Source organism: Pollicipes pollicipes, unplaced genomic scaffold (assembly GCF_011947565.3).
Source record: "Pollicipes pollicipes isolate AB1234 unplaced genomic scaffold, Ppol_2.1 Scaffold_7231;HRSCAF=8579_pilon_pilon_pilon, whole genome shotgun sequence".
Lineage (NCBI taxonomy): Eukaryota > Metazoa > Arthropoda > Thecostraca > Pollicipedomorpha > Pollicipedidae > Pollicipes > Pollicipes pollicipes.
In genome coordinates this window covers 46,766,081-46,775,686 of record NW_023597034.1, presented here as the reverse complement: position 1 = coordinate 46,775,686, position 9,606 = coordinate 46,766,081, and positions in this window count along the sequence as shown.

Sequence of the window (9,606 nt, the reverse complement as noted above, 5' to 3'; positions counted from 1 at the left end):
TCAAGCCTGCGACCGTCAGCAGGCTTGTGTCGGTCGCCGGGCGAGCGACGCGCCCCAGCAGCGCGCCGGCCGCGGCGCCCAGCGGTACTCACCGGCGAGCTGACTGGGCGGGACCGGTGCCGGCGGCGCGGGACACTGTCGCTGGTCCGAGACGGCGCCGCGTGCTGCCCCTGCGGCGGCCGTGACGACACTGCCCGGCCGGCCGCCCGCCGCCGCTGTTGAGAGCACGCGCCGGGCGGCGCCGCGCCCAGCCTGGCCCGCCTGTCCCGCACTCGCCGGCTGCGGTGGTTCAGCTCAGCGGAGGTGCCCGAGCATGGTCTTCAGCGAGCGCTGAACAACGCGGGGCTGTTTGCTGATCGCCGATAACCACGTCCTCACGGAATTATCTTGTGCATCGTAATTCTTACGCGGGAGAAAGACAAGATGCGATAGCTAGACTTAACACCTGGCACGCCCAGTCCGGTGTCGGTAAGCATCATTTGGTGTCAGGCTGCTTTGGAATTATCTGATACTCGTGTTGACTAATCTCACACGGATACTGAAACCTGCGGCAAAACACTGGGGTGAAAAGCCGGGTCTGGGCCTACCTCTCCACGCGGTAGTTCACGTCCTATATCTGAGACAGCGAGGACGTGGATGAACGTGCAGTTTATGATCATTATGGGTGTGAACAGGCTTGCGACAGCTGCGTCAAGCTAAAACTCGCAGCATCTTTTTAAATGAGCGGGGCCTGGATGACTTGGCGCGTATCAGAACCAGCGGTCACGAAACCCTGCCCCTGGTGGGGCTGTGGCGCCGCCTGCCGTCCAAGAACGCGGCGCGACACCGGCGCCACCTGCAGGCACACGAGAAGCGCCATCCGCTGGCAAGCAAGCAGCGCCACCTACACGTGCGCGGGGAGAGCCACCTGTTGAAACAACGTCGGCACTGGCAGCTTCGGGTGAGAAACAGGTGGGTTTGGTTCGAATCTGGTCGATTTCTGGTTGACCAGCCAAAGCGACAAGAGCCGCTCAGCATAGCCTCAGCACCACACATGGCTGTGTGCATTGTGCGGGTGTGGTGTCCCCAGGGACACCGCGAGCGTCCTCTCGCGCGTATTTGCAATGCGCTTGAGGTCTGTGACGGTGGCGGCTGACAGTCGGGTGTACGTCTCAGATGTGGGCTTCAACTTACGCCTATGCTTTAACTTTGCACCGATCGGCGAACTAAGCTCCCGGCTTGAGAAAGAGGAGTCTCTACATGATGATAATATCGCTGACATGTATGCAGACAAATGAAAGCTGTCTCTCATATTTTGCAATATTTGCATAACCCCTTGGATTGGGATCCATCTCCATCCGTGGCACAGATGTGCGAAGCGCCGCTTGGGAACAGCATGATTTTTGCTGAGTACAGGTCATCACTATAATGAAACCTTTTGTATACCTGTTGATATTCGTAACGAAACAACGTGTTCTTCAAAATACGCGCGGCAAACGGCGTGTAAGATCACTCACCACGTGTCAGAATCTGAAGAGCATGGTGTCAATGGTCACTAAAATTGCAGTTGTATCGCGGGGGAAATTCGCTCGTCTGCGAACAAAGACAGGTTGTCCTAACTCATGTCCAACTCTAATTTCGGTTCCTGCTTTCTGTAGTCGGATAGTCACCTGTCTCCGGCCCACCCGGCGCCAGTTTTTCAGCTAAAACGTGCGGAATGAGTGCTCTGTGCATGCTCTTGCTTGCCATCGCCTCTCTTAATGTGCAGCCATTCCCCAATTCCGAGATCCAGTGGTGATTTTACGGATATGTTTAACGGACTGATCGAGCTGGTGACTTCGTCCCCGTGCGGCGTCCGTAATCTTTCCGTCGTGCGGCAGGTAACAGTTCCAGAGCGTTTGCGCCTGGCCAGTGTTTTTAGGTGGCCATGCTTAAATGGGTCGGCATATCAACACGCGGTCACTGACGACTGCAGCGTGGCGTATCGCCCACCCTTGACAGCCCAGTGGCTGCAAGCCTAGACCAACTGCAGGATCAGCTTCGTGATGCGCTCTGCTCCCCACCCCGACCTTCCCCCTGGGAGACACTAAGATCGGCGTCTTGCTGTACCCTAACGTGATCAGCGAGGGGAACATGATGCCACTGATGGATAAAACCACTCGCTTCTCACTTACGCCCATTACACTTGACCACGGGGCCACTAATCAATTCGACCTGCCACCACTGGTCACCGTTCTCACTGATACCTGCAGGGATCACCAGCCCGTCACCATCACTGCGGGGCTGCGCAGGCCTTACAGTCAGCCCATGAAACGCAGGACCCGTTGCTGGCACAGGCTGACTGGGGCGCCATCCGCATGGACCCTGCTCGTCGCTGATGGGGCGGGGGGGGGGGGGGGGGGAGGAGCTGCACGACACCAATGATGTGAACGTGATGATTAACACATCCATGAAAACATAGAACGATGCCATGGATTATCGCTGCCCGGTCAAAGTTGTTCAGATGAGGCTTTCAAGCTGCCCTCTGCTGTAAAAAAACGCAGCCCCGGACTCCGATGGTTGAGCGGGAGGAGGCGAGGTACAACCTGGTTGGCTCTGGGCACCGCGGAGTCTTACACGAACTTAGCTACGCGCCGGGCTGGGACAGGGGTGGAAAAAGTATCCTTTCTGTCACCGGCGATATTTGGAACCGTCTGAATTGTCGGCTGGGGTTAAATCTCTCAGAAACCATTGCAATGTATCTCTAAATGCAATAAACCACAAAAAGCTAAAACTAAATTAAGAGTGAATGCAAGATTAAATGCAATGCGGCATAGCCATCGAACACTTTCGTTTCAGGAGCTCATTTGCACTAAGTTTTATCTCTTGGCCAACAAACACTGAATGAGTGTTGAGACTAATCCACCAGAAATATCAGATAAAGGCGTGCTTAACATAACCAGCCTCGAGGCAGGCAGCTACCTATTTAGGTGGGAGGAGGGGGGAGGGGAGGGAGTGGGTCTGTTCCTCCTGACCAAGGATGTAGTTTCCTATTTTAGCTATCATTTTCATCCATTGTTTTTCATTTATCATAATGTAGATCTTCAGCCCTCAAACACTGATTTCGAGGAACTACACCTCTCCTCCCAGCTGCAAAAAATTAGGGATCAAATCTGGGGAGACAACTGTTTTAAGTGCATTTTGGAGGCAGGCTCAGCCATTTTTCTTCCTGCACCCTCTCCCCCTCCCCTTTCATCCCTCACCCCTACAAATATTAATATTATATCCCCTCCGTACTAAAAACTGGGAAGCCTCCGTCTGACCCTTCGAGCTATCCCCCTGTCTCCCTGTCAAGCTGAGCACCTAAATTATTTGAAAGAATGGCAGCCGCTCGCATCAGGGCCTACTTAAAGCCGTACAATCTCCTCTGCCCTTACTAAAACGGCTTCCGCCCTGGCCGCTCCACGGTGGACAGCCTAGTCAACTTGTCGATTCAATCCAACGTGGTTTTCAACAAAAAATAGCTACGGTTATACTATTTTTGGATCTTAAAGCCGCATTCCATAGGTAAATAAAACTGCCCCTCTGATTATCAAACTGCACAGGATAGGGGTCCGCGGCCAACTCACCAAATTTTTGCAATTTTTTTAGAGATCAAACTTTTGCCGTTCACCGTGGGAACACGCTGTCAGTACCTACAAAACAGGACCACGGCCTACCACAAGGCAGCGTGGTCTCGCCAGCGCTCTTTTTTATTATGATAAACGGTGTTTTTAATGATTTGCATCAAATTCCGTCACATCCTAACTTTTATTTTTTCGCCGACGACCTGGCGGTGTGGTTTACCTACCCCAGTGTCGATCGAGCAAATCACTTCGTACAACTTGCTCTAAATCCCATCCATCAATGGTGTGACTGGTGGGGTCTTGAGATTTGTCCACCAAAATAGCAGCACCAATTTTCTCTAGACAGCCTGTAACTGTTGCGCTTCGAGCCCGTTTGAACCTGCATGGTCAACTCATTCCACTTGTCACCTAATTTAGAGACATGGGGATCACTCTGGATCGCCGAATTGCCTTCTCACTTCATTTTATAGACCTAAAACAACGCTGCACCCCACGACTTAGTATTTTAAAATGCCTTGCCGGATGGGAGTGGGGAACCAATAGGCGCACCCTGCTTCGTCTCTATACCGCCTTGCTTTTATCGATCCTGGAATTCCATGCCTTTATGTTTGATGTTATTTCTTTTAGCCAGATTAACACCCTGGAAACGATCCAGAACGCCGCTCTCCGCTTGTTCGCTGGTGCTCCCCGTACCTTCCCGGTGTCCAGTCTGTTGGCGGATGCACACATGCCACCACTCTTACACCGGCGCAAACAACAACTGCTCAGATTTACGCGCGGGCAGCTGCCAGACCCACACAGCAACTTTCAAATACTAACAGCACCCACTTTACAATCAGGAACTTCACAGCAAGCACTTATCCATCAGCGCCGGCGTAACACAAGCACAACGCCTATTCCAACTGCCACACATTCACACGCTCCCCCATGCCTCCGCTACGCCCATTCTGGCTGGACAACCCTACAACGATTCGTTTTCTGTAGTACACACAAAAACGTACCGTTACAAATATGGAGGTCCAGTCCCTGTTCGCGGAATTTCGAAATGAGCACAATACATACACACACACACACACACACCACACACCACACACACACACACACACACACACACACACACACATATATATATATATATATATATATATATATATATATATATATATATATATATATGCATGCTTATGTATTGTTATGTTATATATTATGTTTTATATATATATATATATATATATATATATATATATATATATATATATTCTGACGGGTCCCGAGACGATGGCTGTACGGGAGCTGCACATATCTGCAATCATTATAGTAAAACTAAACGCGTTTCGGGTCATCACACAGCATACGCATCATAATTTGTCGCAATCTTTTCAGCACCGTGCCACGTTAAAAGAAAGCATGTCATCAAACAAACTGCATTTTTTTAAAATAAATTTGATCCGAGCCCTTTCAATGGACGGATCTCTGGGATCAGCGCTCACGCTAAGCAGTGCTCGCTGTGTGAGCTCTGACCCCCACTATCCGATCGCGCAATCCCAGACAACGGCAGAACTTAGTGGCGAAAGCTTAACGTCCCGCAATGCTCGGCACGCTCCGTGCCTGCCCTCTGACGTCAACGGACCTTTAGAGCGACCGCTGCCACCGGCCGCAGGCCATACCTGTCAAGGGAAAATAGCGAGCGCCCATAAAGCGACTCGAACCCGCCCAGCCACGGGTGGGTGGACTGGGAGGCAGGCGCTCTAACCAACTGAGCCACCGGGACGTTACAAATAATGTGCACTGATTCCAGCTCTTCCCTGCGCGCCATATCAGCTATGCACAATTCCTCCCACCCTTTAAAAGGCATTATAAGGAGCCATGAATCTCTGAGATAGTCTTTTAAGCAAGACAACAACTTGATTTGGGATTACAGTGAATTACAATTACCTAGGCTTATTTATGCAAATCACACCAAAGTCTAAACCTGCCTGCCTTTTTACTCGAGATTTTGCAATCGTTGGTAGTTTTTGGTGCTAATTTTCGATGCATTAATAGCAAGTACCACATAAGACATCTTCCATGAACTCCTTTAAGGTCAGAGTAGGTCACGAACCTAACATAACCCACGTCAACATTTTATTTAAGGAAATATACCACCGAGCGTGGTCCATGACGCTTACTCAAAGGCAAAAATTAAAAGAATATGGGATTTCGGTGACCGTGTCCTTCTGTAAGTCAATGAAGGCCACTCAGCCTAGATAAAAACCCATTGACCCTTTGATAAGAACAGGTATCTAGGTTCAAGGCGGTTGCATGAAGAGGAATGGGGGATCTTTGGACACCAATCGGTGATTTGACCCGGTTTGTTCTTATCCAACACGAAAACTTTGAGCTAAAAGCCTAAAATTTTGACACAAGTGTTTTAACATACGGGCCAACCCTCCCCCCCCCCCCCCATGAAAAGGTGGTCAGATCGATTCATTCCTGACAAACAAGATCGGTGACACTCCTATGCCGTCTCTCGGTATGGTAGCAATCTGAGCCGCAAACGTCGCAATGTTGAACTTTTCAGCCAGGTCAGGGTTTCCTTCTAACAAATATTATCAGTTTACTGATGACGTCACGGAGAACCGTTTGAGAATATACCAAAAAGTTGGCGCTGGCCACCTCTAGAAGTTGTCACATGTCAAAGTAAGTCACGCTTAGAAGCTACGATAGCACACATCAGGCGGTTTCGAAGCCGTGATAGCACGCGCCCCGGGTGGCCGGTTCAATGCCCTTCACCCCGGCGGGAGGATCAATTTGACCCCCTGAAACCTCAAAAAACTAGGAGAGCTTAACAACTCTGATGAGAGATTTCCTGCGTGGTTCAGCAGCTGTCAGTGGCTCCGTCTGGTGCTACTCACGAGGGCTTCGGCAGCTGGTGCCAAGGCACCCGGACTGCCGCTCGAGGGGGTGGGCTCCGCGTGAGTGTCCACGCAGTCTCGTGGGCTGTCGCGGAAGCGCATGTACGTGGTTTCTGTAGGTGAAAAGGTAAAATCGTTCATAAAACTTCAGTGCGTCAGTTCGTCGCGATGGATTTGAATCGGTCGCGCTGCCGAGACCAACTAGAATAAGGTCACACGAATTGTAGTCGTCAACAAAGAACGAGCGAACGGCATTTGCGGGTGATGCGTCACTGATATCGTTAAACGCAATCACAAACAGCGGAACACACAACGTGCCCCCTGAAGCACTCCACTGCACCCCTACTGTAGGATTACGATCTGGGAAGGTACCGCCTCGGTAACACACTCGGCAATGGCGATCCCATAAAAAGTAAGGCATGAACCAACCCATCTGGCCCCACAAACCGCATGCACGCAACTCTCTACAGGTTGCCGTGATGACGGGTGGTATCATGCACCTTATATTTTGTTTTTGTTAAGGAAGACATGTTGATGACGACGACCCTTTTGTTGAGAACGACATGCTAAAACATGTTGTCAGCGTTTGAATGGCACCCTGATTGCGGTGTCTAGCACAGCTTGGGGGTCCAGTATTTCGATTTGCACTCAAACCTGTCTGGAAGTTGGAAAACTCGCTATCACTTCATAAAACCGCACCAGTCCGTGTCAGCGCCTTGTCAAGAACTTTCCCAACGCAGGACGTCATTGAGACGAGTCGGTAGTAAAAAAAAGTTCGGACCATCTTTGTCAGACATGAGAACAATTACGATTACAGCTTTCCTCCCCTGGTCTCGACACGTGTCAGATTCCCAGATAGAATCAAATGCCGCCAGCAGGGACTCCAGCGATGAACTGCAGCTGTTCCTTGACATTTCATCTACAACGTCGTTGGGTCATGGTACAACATTTCGTGTGCTGCGTGACGCTACCCTCAACTCTTGCACCGAAAATATGGAATTATATTGATCGCGCTTACCCGAGGGTTAGCCCACGACACAGCACTGGCGCTGCGCCTTGCACCCCGAGAACTTCGGATCAGAGGACCTCGGACCCACTCCTGACCGCTCCGCTCTGACAACACCCAGCGTATCTCGTTAGCCACTTCTGCTGTGCCGGTAACAGTGGTCCTTTTCATGGTAAGACATAGTCTGGAGTGCAGTGACACTGTACTCTTCCTGGAAGTTCTATCCGTGCGTCTCCATGCTGGCGTCAATGGTATAAAGTAGTTGGTACCTGTCCCGTAGCTCTGCCTTAAACAGCGCTTCAGCTCGTGCACAGCCATCTCGGCTGTGCTGAGGCTTGTTTGCAAAAATTAATATTACCGATGGATTACCGTAACCAGTGAGATCATCACTCAGAAGGTCTGAATGCTCATAAAAAGATTCGATTCGCGATTCGCCATTTTTCAAATCGTGGGCGCGTGACCTGAGGAAATGATTACTCTCTAATAACACGGCTTGACAACTAACAAGCTTTCTGACAATATATCTATTTTCATGTTCTACTCAGGACTCCGACCGCGGGCGGCCGGCAGAACATAGGATCAGGGGTGGAAAAGTCTCCGATTTACCGGATACGATTGGTGACAAAAACGAACACTTTCGCGAACCAACTGGTGACAAAATAGTAAAAATGAAAACAAATTACAACGGACCAGACCATATTACAACAGACCATCCCGGTTAGACAAAACCCAAAGCTTAGCATTGATTTGTACTCGCTAACACCTGCAGCGTGAGCACGTGTAGAGCACGTATTGTAACGCTGTTGTTTCGTTGTGTGAGCAAGGTGACCCGCAAGATGTGGCCAACCACAGAAGCTTTAATCAGGATGGTTTTTAGCAGGTGACATAAAGATGCCACAAACAATACTATATCGGTGCTGACTTCAACCATCAGTGGTGACAAAGTGATTTTCCAATGACCCTCAGATCAGTGCTCTTCACAGGTTTTTCAGCCAAGATTCACTTTCCATACTAAACAGTATAAAATACCAAGTCACTAGGCGTATTACCAGTCGTAAGAACCATAACTGGCCACAACATCTTGCGACGAACGTGATCAGCTTGCCACGTGGCGTTTTAAACGGTCGTGTTATTTGAGACAGATGGGCTCGAATGTTCACCACGCGGGGATGAATTAGATCCGGTGCAACGCTGTGGGCTGCTGTTGGTTGTGTTCATGTCGCGAGAAGGCGACTGGCTAGAAGAACGTATCCAATCGTTAGTCTGTTTCAGGTGCTGTGCAGCTTTTCAAAGGGCCTACCATGCAGTGCGTCCTTAGTAATAGCTGTCGTCCTGCCGGTACATGAAGATTGCTGCTTGTGCGTACCTGAGCCGTAGTCTCGGAGGTAAACGGACGACGTTGGAACGATGCATGTCAATGATTCATCCTGGCTTCCTGCTGCTGAGAGAAACAGTGGTTTTGATGTGAGAGGCTGAGCATGGCTGGTATAGACCTCACGACGCCCGCCGTGCCGCGGATCTAGTGAGCTGCCCGGTTGACAGGTTTGAGATAAAGCGTCTTTAATGTCATTGTATTGTAAGTACTCCTAGATGAAAGCAATAAAGGCATTCACAAATGGCTTGCGCCTTTGCTGATGCCAATATTGCATGGGAGTCGTACTAAACTCTGTTGATTGAAACCATGTCAGGAGATGAGAGTTCTGCGCAGGTAATGACTAAACGAATAAAGTGAAGGTCGCCAACGCTGGCAGCTGGTCGTGCGATGACGTCGCCAAACCAAAAGTGATACAATTTTGAGGCGCTTGTAAAATCGTGATAATGGGCAAATTTTAGGGTACAATGATGTAGTTTTGCAAAATACCTGAGGGAGAGGGATGGGGGTTTGCTCAGGAAAAAGCGTGCTGAGCCTGCCTCCGAAATGCAATTTGAACAGTTTTCCCCAGATTTGACCCACTTTCATTTTAGAGTTGACAGCGGAAGTGTAGTTTCTCAAAATTGGTTTGGGGGGCTGATCCTAGAAATCCATAATTAATTGAACAGAATTGATGAATAAAAATAGCAAATTATATCCCTGGTTACGAGGGCGCAGTCTTCCCCCCCCCCCACGCCCACAACTGAAAAA